This window comes from Nymphalis io, chromosome 7 (genome assembly GCF_905147045.1).
Source record: "Nymphalis io chromosome 7, ilAglIoxx1.1, whole genome shotgun sequence".
NCBI classification, from domain to species: Eukaryota; Metazoa; Arthropoda; class Insecta; order Lepidoptera; family Nymphalidae; genus Nymphalis; species Nymphalis io.
Window position 1 is genome coordinate 12,401,980 of NC_065894.1, and position 10,743 is coordinate 12,412,722.

The window sequence follows — 10,743 nt, forward strand, 5'->3', positions numbered from 1 at the left end:
ACGCTGATCTGGTGTGGGTTGGTGGCTGAATGTGACTACCTGTGCCGAGCACGAAATTTTGGGATCAGCTACCTCGAGGGAAACCAGTATTGTCAAGCTGGTTTAAATTACTGGTGGTAGGGTTTTGTGCAAGCTCGTCTGGGTAGGTACCACCCACTCATCAGATATTCTACCGCAAAACAACAGTACTTGGTATTGTTGTATTCCGGTTTGAAGGGTGAGTGAGCCAGTGTAATTACAGGCACAAGGGACATAAAATCTTAGTTTACAAGGTTGGTGGCGCATTGGCTATAAGCGATGGTTGACATTTCTTACAATGCTAATGTCTAAGGGCGTTTGGTGACCACTTACCATCAGGTGGCCCACATGCTCGTCCAACTTCCTATTCTATAAAAAAAAAAAATTATAAATACAAACGAAGTGATTCATGTCCGGTTTTGAACCCGCTATCTCTGGTTTAGATTCACGTGTCCCAACTACCAGATCATCTCGACTAAAACTAAAACGAAGCAGATTTCTGAAATAAAAAATATTTTCACGTAGACTTACAATTTTAAATCAACATTTTACAAGACTAACTTTATTTTAAGTTCCATCAGCTTCGGAATGTAGACTATGTAGAACCTGCAAGAATCTCAGTAATTAGAGTTCGAATATTCATTTTATTTTTAATTTAAAAATTACCTGTATTTTTCCATTTTACATATAATATAATTCGTGCTATGCTTCGCTTAAAAGAACAGGCGCGTATGAATCGTATTTTACAAGATTAAATTTAAATTAATGAAAACATTATAAAAAGAAAATATGAAAATGAATTTCTGTTCTATATAAGTAAAAAAAGTTTACCAAACTTGCGACTCAGCCAAGTTTGAACACGCACCAGCGATGCATCGCGCTCAAGGTGCTCTTCCAATTAAACCATGTCTCCCAAGCGTCTGTCGTCACGAAATCCTTGATGTGAGCTTTCACATCTTAGACGGATGATTTTTTAAAATTCTTTAGTGTGGGTCGTTACTAAATAATTCATTGGTAATGATACGCAAATATAATAAATGAAGAATAGAAAAAGATAAAAAATAAGATCATTATGGTTATAATATTCAGATTTAAATTTTTATCCAGAATTTAGCGTATACAAATTATAACTTACTTTCTTTATCAATATAAAGAAAAGCTAAAAAATAAATAATTTTAGGAACCAAAATTTGAAGATGTTGATGTCCTCCTAATAGATTTCAGGCACGGCAGCCAATCTCAACAGATTAGCCAACGGCGCAGGACATATTATAGTGCACAAGTGCGTGCGCAAACACAGGTGCATTCTCTATTCCCTCACTCTCATAATCCGACACGACCGGAAAGAGTTCAGGCGCAGGACCAACAGTTTTACGTGCTCTTTGAGGCACGGGAGTGTACACACTTCCAACTTCCAGACTCCGGGAAGCTACTGAGAATCTTTGACTGAAAAACTCACTAACTTTTTATCGGCCCGACCGGGAATTTGAAACCAGGATCTCGGGTTCTGCGGCCTTATATCTAGCCACTAGACCAACGAGGCAGTCTATATTACTATCACTACACACTCGTACTTACCATCATTATACATTTTCATAAGTATTTAATCTGAACCACTGGTCATTATTCATTCCGGTATCTCAACAGAGACTAACGCTCCCTAAAGTATTGAAAAAACATAACGAGCGTACAAATGTGTATTCTTTGCATTTAAGAAAACCGTACAAATACCTATTTAATTTTTTTATGTTTCAAAATAAATAATAAGAGTATTTGAAATTGTTGTCCCTCTAATACATATTGGTCACATCGAATCTTTATCAACTTTGTCTGTATCCACAATTAATTTTATTTATAAAATTAAAAATAACTTATTTATTGAGTTAATATGAATATTTCCGAGTTGTCAAAACGAAAACAAGCATTATTTGTTCGTTCGTTCGTTCATTATTGATAACAATTAAATTCAAATGTTAATAATTTAGTTAATATAGGCAAGAATAAGGCACACATTAGTTTTTATTTCAACAAAATCGGTTGTATCTATCAAAAGTTATAATAACTTAAAGATTACGTACATATATACGTAAAAACAATTTAACGTGGATAAAATAGCGAGTCGCAGCTATTTAGAACATAAATCAGTAATGCAAGTGACGACCCTTCTTATTCCATTCTTAGAAATATTACATAAAAACAGGAATTAAAATTATATTTCATAATAATACTATAAATAAAAAATGTATGTTGTTTGATAGGTATGTCAGGAGAATAATAAGTATTATTATTCTATTTTATGGTTTCGTTGGTGTCATATGTATATGTCCGATAGTATGTGTATATACGATATATGATTCAAAATATCGCTCCGACGCTTTCCAAGTGTCAAATATTCTGACAAAACTATAACTGATTCTAAGAAAACTTTGTATGATAGATTTGTAGAACTCCATACAGTAAAATGACAATAAAATTACTATAAATTTAGATCAATTAATGTGTCACGCAGTATTAATTCTTATGAAAAGAAATAACATTTTATTACGTACTAATTTTTATTTATTTTTTTATTTAATTATATGTTTATATATAAATACATTTAATACAGTTACACTTAACAGAATCTCCATTTAACCTGTACAAAACCGACACGAGCAATACTATCTAAAAGAACTAGTAACAATCGAAAAATATAGATACAGTAATGAAATGCAAATCATTAAAATAAAAACCACGAAGCAAAATAATATTAAATTCATACATAACATTAAATAAAATCTCTCCTACGGAGATTATGTTAAAGCCGCCATATAAATGGTAAAGTCGTATTCGAGCTCATAAAACTTGAAGAGATTTTAACTGAAGTTTTAATTCAATCTTACTATATCAAGCACTCATCTTCTTATGAAGTCCTGTCGTTCCAGGTAACGTTTCCTCTTAAACAGTTTTAAACTCTTAAAAGCTTTAAAGTGTTATACTGATTTAATTATATGGCAACTTTAGTTTTTGTTTAAGTTTCTATATAATTTTTTTTAATATATTTATAAAAATATATAAATATTAATTTTAATAAATATTTTAACCTAACAAAATTCGTCAGTACCCTCAATAATAAAAATAATATTTTGACTTGCGAAGCAAACATTCGCTGTACGGCATATTTCCGTTCCTGCCTGAAAGTATAAGCCTATAAACACATTAGCATTTATATTAGGTGGGGATTATGGCATGAATTATCAAAAAAAAAATATTAGAACAAATAACAAAAAGTGACATCTATCGTTGAATAGCGGTAAGCTAACTTGCTTAAAGGTAAAAGTGACATCTATCGAGAATTTTACGACAGTGTCACTTTTATATTAATGTATTATTATATTATTTAAAAGGCACTATTAAAATATTTATGTACCTAAAATTATTTTAATAAAAATATTATTAATGATTTCTTTTTTTAATTTTTTAAAACATATTATACATGCAGCACCGTCGGTCTGTTCTGTCATCCTTATGTCAAAACTCAAATGCCAAAATAAATATAGAATTTGAGGTTATGTTATGAAAAAAAATCACGTACTTATTAGAATTTTATAAATAAAAGTACTAAATAATATTAAAATAGTGCAAAGGTAATTGAAAATGATTGTTTCCGTGTTCATACTAATAAATTGTTCTGCCTATAAATTTAGGCTTTAATTATACCTAATTGTAAAAAAGCTACTAGGTGGTCGGGCTTTGTGCAAGCCTATCTGGGTAGGTACCACCCACTCATCAGATATTCTACCGCAAAACAACAGTACTTGGTATTGTTGTGTTCCAGTTTGAAGGGTGAGTGAGTCAGTGTAATTACGGGCACAAAGGACATAACATCTTAGTTCCCAAAGTTGGTGGCGCATTGGTGATACAATTGTTAAAATTTCTTACAATGCCAATGTCTATGGGCGTTGATGATTACTTACCATCAGGTGGCCCATATGCTCGTCCGCCTACCTATACCATAAAAAAAGACTGTCCATTAAGACACAAAGTTACCGAAAGTTCACATAAAATTACTTATTAGTGTTTTAGACCAGATCGTAATACAGCTGTGATCTAGATTAATGGGGACTTTAATAGAAAAAAATTAATAACACTAAGAAGCAACTGAAAGCAATTCTTCAACAATATTGATCTCAATGTAACTTATACAACAGTTTTTTATAGAATAATTTTTAGATTAAGAAAAATCTTTAGAGTAATAATCACCTATCGTCCCTGACAGAGAGACACGTCTCCGCGGCGTATGCTGTCAGAAATTGTATAATCATTTTATTTAAAGACAAAAAATACAGATTAAAAAATGTATGTATGTAATATTTTTTCTATAAATACATATTGTTACGCATTTCAAATCCCCAATGTAAGCCCCTTATAAATAACATCGTACGTAAACAAATCCGATAGTAAATAGGAAACCGTATATAACTGTCAATTTAGCGGACATGTAATTTCGATACGCGAAATCGACATCTGCATTAATTTTGGCAGCTGCCTAGATTTTGTGGGGAAAATGCTTTTCTATGCCATAAAGAATAGGGGTTGTTTTGGTATGGTTATCAATCGTAGTTTGGGGATTGCGATCGCGCCTGTCTTTTGCGTGGAACCCTTCCGCGTGGACCCGGATTATGTCCACTGGGACATGTACGGATAGCAAAGCAATGTCTACAAATAAGCCATTATTATTGTTTGTCATATAGTTCCATCTAGTTCCTGAATCACTGATTAAACTTATTTTATAATAATATATGTATAATAAAAATAATTTGTCGTTCAATAGGCCACGAATGAGCGTAAAGTATTTAGTCAGATTGCTCATCAAAAAACATATATACATAATAATAATAAATCACTGAACTGATTTTGACGAAATTTTGTATGAAGCAACCTTGAAACTTATGGGCTTTTTATACCTAACACTGCCCCTTACCCCTACCGCGACTGGCAGACAGGGCCCCTTGTTATTTCGTATTTATAATATTAGTATAAATAAATTAGCAATTGAAATGATCTTGTGGAAATTTGATTTTTTTTTTTAATTTGATCAAGTACAAGGATTAAATAGTAGCTGGCTATAGTTTTTTTTCAATATTAGTAAAGTCTAAGCATCGAAGCGAAGCGTCCAAGCAGAGAAATAATGTATTATGCTAACGCTACACGATTCGAAGCGTAAATAAGGGTTGTAAGGGTGGCATGACTCAGCGCTGACCGCTGATGAAGATCTCATTCACACCTCGGCTTTGTGCATATTGTCGCACGTTGCTTGCACATTCGGGATTACTACACCGAACTCCGAACACTGATTTACCGGACAATGACTCGGCTATTTCATGCAAATTTTTGTATAACTGCTCCTTTGAAATGTTGTCTTGTATTAAAATAGTACAAAAATTTGTGATTGAAAGTCAAACACAGTAAACTATAATATCTGTTATATATAATAAAGCAAAACCATTTCAAAACAAAATAAATTGGTCGCAATTTCGACGTCGCAAATTTTTCCAAATGCACATTCCACTTCGAATTTTTATCTCGTCGAAATAAATTTCATATCACAAATAAACTTATTTAGAAAATCAACAGGTTAATAATAACAAATCTTAAATATATATCTAAACATTCCAAATTTGAAAATCTTTAGTCAATATAGAAGCGTTACTTATTGACTGTCATTAATTTACCACCGGTTCGGAAATAAACACCTCAGGCCTAAGAAGAAACGGCGAAAGAAACTCTGCGAGATATTTTATAACTCACATTTTAAAATAGACAATAAACAATAACAGAAATATATTTTTTCTTTTGAAATAACCCGGAGGCGATTGTTTCATTCCCAAAGTGTGCTATACTTATTGGTAACTTCAGGTTACAAATATAAAAAATTGGTAGAGGAAAAACAAGACTATTAAATATATGAAACGGACCAGCAAGCCTAATACCAGATATAACGACTCAACCGGCTTTAGTTAAATTAAAGTAATAATACTAAACTAATAATAAGGGAATTTAAATTAGCATTGAAATTAAAAAAAAACTTATATAAAAATGGACAAAAATATAAGTATAAATACTATACCAATTGATATGCATTATGTTGTCCTGAAGTATCATGCAAGTATTTTACATAAGCATTTTATTGTATTTTCGGTATAAATATTTTACTATCCGATTGTTTTTTCGGCAAAAATATTTTCAGTTTACGTATATATGTTATACGTTGTTATGGCTGTATTTTCTACGAGCTAAAAATCGCTTACGAGCTGATATCAAAATTTTACACCGGCATTTATAATGTTTTACAAATTCTTGTGCAAAGATGGTTTTATGTCTTTTTTTATATACGTACTTGTAGTAAAAACAGTTTTCATGCTTTACAAATTAATTGATTATTTGTAAATTTACATATTTTAATAATGTGAAGAATCCTTAAACATTACTAATTATATTTTTGATATATTTATCGCATGATACTAAAAGTGATGATTGTTGACCGGACGCTACGTGGGATCTTCCCATATTAAACTTTCTCATAGAAAATACGAGTAGCAATGAATCAATTGTGTCTGTTTTGATCGCTCCGCCGCAGATCCTTTAGCGTTAAAGACGCGGAAATTTTGCTCATGCTTAAAATTCGAATCTTTGAGAAGAAGTAAAACTTTCTAGCACTTTTCCTTTATATGTATAGAATTCTTTGATCTAAGATTTCACTTGCTCGATGTGTGTTTATAATAACACTTCTCAAACGTGATGATGAAGGATAAAAATTGTATAGGAACGCTTGTGTTAGTTATAATTCTATTTATAATAACTATACCTAACCAATCCATGGTAGACCAGCTTATTTTTTTATATAGGTATGACGAGTATATGGGCCACCTGATGGTAAGTGGTCACCAACGCCCAGTGATATTGGCATTGTAAGAAATGTTAATCTAAATAAATAATAAATAAATAATAAATCTAAAATGAAAATGCGCTACCAACGTTGAGAACTGAGATGTTATGTCCCTTGTGCCTGTAATTACTGACTCACCCTTCAAACCAGAACACAATACCAAGTACTGCTGATTTGCGATAGAATATCTGATGAGTGGGTGGTACCTACACAGACGAGCTTGCACAAAGCCCTACCACCAGTAAATACATGAAATATTGGAGTATACTCCACCTGGCCTGATGAAGTATACTCCATACCTTCTCCATAATTGGCAGTAAGACATTTAAGATCTGTTACTTCATTTTTATATATAATACATATTTAAACAATATAGATTATGAATATTTAACATTATACTATCAATTCGTTAATGTTACGAAAATATATCATAAGTTTTCTTCTAGAAGTCTTAAGAATCCTTCCAAGAATTATTATTATTGTTGATAACAATGTGCAGTTATTTGCAATAACCGAACGCATAGTATGAGAAGTTGTACCATTTGTGAGTGGTATTAAAGTTATTCTTACACAAATATGATTTACAGCGTTTCTGGGAACAGACAATGCTCCCGTAGCCCAACTCTTCCCTATTGTCGCCTGTGGACTTTTTTTTCTAAATAATTTCGAAGCAACGTTGTCAGAAAGGATAATTTCAAATCTATGTGTCCGTCGTGTGCGGACAATGCCCACTATTAGCGGATTATAATCCGCAAAAAGAGCAGGTACTGTTTCAGACACAGTCCAAGTTTAGTGTATACGCGTTTTGTAAATGACGCTCTGTATAAATATTTTTGATGAAAAAAAAAATGACTTCAATTCTTTATTTTTTTACGACCGATTTTTTGATCGCCAGTTCACTTTTCAAAATAACATAGTCCCATCTATAAATCAGCCCCAAATCAACAAATTCAGGATAAAATAGGTACGTTACTAATTCTTCTATTCTACTCAAATCAAATCTTATATCTACAAATGTATTTGTACTATTGTCAATTGTCGCTTTGATTTAATTGCATATGAAATCAACAAATCTTAAAACACGTTTAACAAGTGTTCAGCGCGTAACTTGTACCGATATTATAATATTTGCTTGCGCTAGAGAGATGCAAGCCTCTCTCCCGGGAGACACTTGGCGACGATTTTCTCAAACAATAACATTCAGCCGGACACTACGTGATATTGCCTTCGACTCTACTATACGTTTGTTATTTTAGTTGTTGCTCAAATAATTTTAACTTCTGAATATGTTTCGGGTTCCTGGAATATTTTTAATTTGCAAAAAATAACATCTATTTTAAAAATAACAAAACAATCTATAATAATCATTTGTTGTTCTGACTAGGTAACTAGGGAAAAAAAATCTTGACTTTATATATGTACATATAATAAAACTGCAACGGCGATATATATACGTTAAATTTATACATTACAATGTCATTAAAACCGAGCCGTTAAATTGCAAGAAATATTAAATACAGTAACAACTTATAAATGCCCCACTGCTGGGCTAAGGCCTCCTCTCCCTTTTTGAGGAGGAGGTTTGGAGCTTAAAAAACTTTAGTATTTTTCAAAACCGATAATTTGTTAGTATTATGAAACTTGTTAAAGCCCGTTATCGATAAAGCGGCAAGTAACATCAACAAATATATTATAACCAGGAAAAGTTTATCAACATCCAAACAAACAACAGTTGATTTAACCGTATCTATAAAAATGTATACTAATCCAAAATAGTTGTTTAACGGACCACACTTGATGTTCCCGCTGCATCGAATCGTACAACACCTTGGACTTGTCAATCATACCTTTCAAGAACCGCTATAAAGTACACAATGCCCCACGAGACCATGTGAACATTTGATCACAGCCCACACAATTGATACAATTGCGAGAACGCCTTCAAAACCTTGATTTTAACAATATATTCGCGGTTTACAGTACACATTTAGCCTTTTCGTCATGCATATTTTCGATATCCTTATGTCTTTGTGTTAGAGTTCAAATTACAGTAAAATATCTAGGCTACATGACGATGGAAGATAATCCGAAACAGAGGGTTTTGCACCTGCTGTTTTATGAGATAAGAATATTGACTACGTGCGAAAAAAATATGAAAAAGATGTCAGCTATGTATTTTAAACAATACTCCTATTTGGATATGCTGTTTATTTATTTTTTAATGTGCAAGTTTTCAATTTATATCAGTTTTATTATATAGCAATAGCTTTTCCCCGTAATTCAGTTCGCATAGCAAATATGTTCCTGTAAATTATATACTTAAGACCTTAACCAAATCTAAGACTACCTCGATTTCTTCGTGACAGAAATAAGCCAACAGACAGAGCTACTTTCGCATTTATAATATTAGTACATATCATGAATCATGGTATTTTATTCTATAAACTTTTATTCAGCTACACAATACACAATCTATAATCCGTCGAGTGGCACCCATAACAGACTTCCTAACCGGCTCTAATCTCCAAGCAACATCAGTGTTGTCGAGAACGATGGCATCCCTCGCGCAGATGCACAAAACGGGTCCACATATCAAAAAGAGAAAATCAAGAAATCCGCTCAATGGAAATCCTTTCGCCAAGGTATGCTGACTATTTTACATACTTCTATTCTTTCATATCCGTTTACTATATTTAAAAAAAAAACAATTCGTTTTGCCTTATGCATGAATAAAAAACATTTAAAAAATGACGTTCCGTAAGTATTGAAGTCATATCAAAATTATCGGTTACAGATGTAAAAAAATAATTCGTTAAATATAGAAACCGGGCTATAACAAACTCACTGGTGTTTTACTAATATTGTCCCTTCAGAAACACTCTCCATATTAAACTAACATTAAACAAAATTGGAAGAAAATAATTCTATAAAATGCGTGTATTAGGTATTTTTTAAATTATTAATTTACAATTTTCAGTTAAATGTCACTATTAATATGGTCAGGCGCGCTTGTGTGAATACCACTCATTAGTTTACCGCCTCATATCAATAATTTGTATCGTTCTTTGTGTCGTATATCGTTTGTTTTGTAGAGTTAAGAAGCTAGGTAAGGAACAGGCAAATAGGACATTACATCTTAGATTCCAGTCTGCGATACAAATATAAAATTAAAAAAAAAATTTTGAAACACCACTCTCAACTTTAGGATGTAATTGTAACATATGAACAAGGGATGCCAAAACTTACTGCTATGAACAGCGCATTAGAAATATGCATAAAAGACAATGTGCACAAATATCTCTTATATTATGAAGGTTTTTATTTACCCATACGGAATATTAAGATATATATTTTTACATAGTCTCCTAACAATGTGTTTTACAAAACCTCGATTATTTAGCTAAATCGAGTAAATCTGTACCAAGCATATAAGCATCACTGAATATTCGTGTGTTTAATTTGTGTTTTTAATACAGTGCTTTACTTTGAAGTAAAATAACGTGAAAAACCTACAAGTGTATGTGTGTGTGTATTCACGAACAGTCGACGGAGCAACGTGATTAATTAAGCTCCAAACCTTCTCATTAAAGCATAACCCAGAACCCTGTTATGTTTCCCTAAACAGGCTCTTACTTTTAGTTAAATAAGGAACATAATTTCAGGGTGTGATACTAAAAACCTTGATCAGAAAACCCAAGAAGCCGAACTCCGCTAACCGTAAATGCGTGCTCGTGCGTCTCTCCACCGGGCGAGAGATGATCGCCTACGTGCCGGGCATCGGACACAACCTGCAGGAA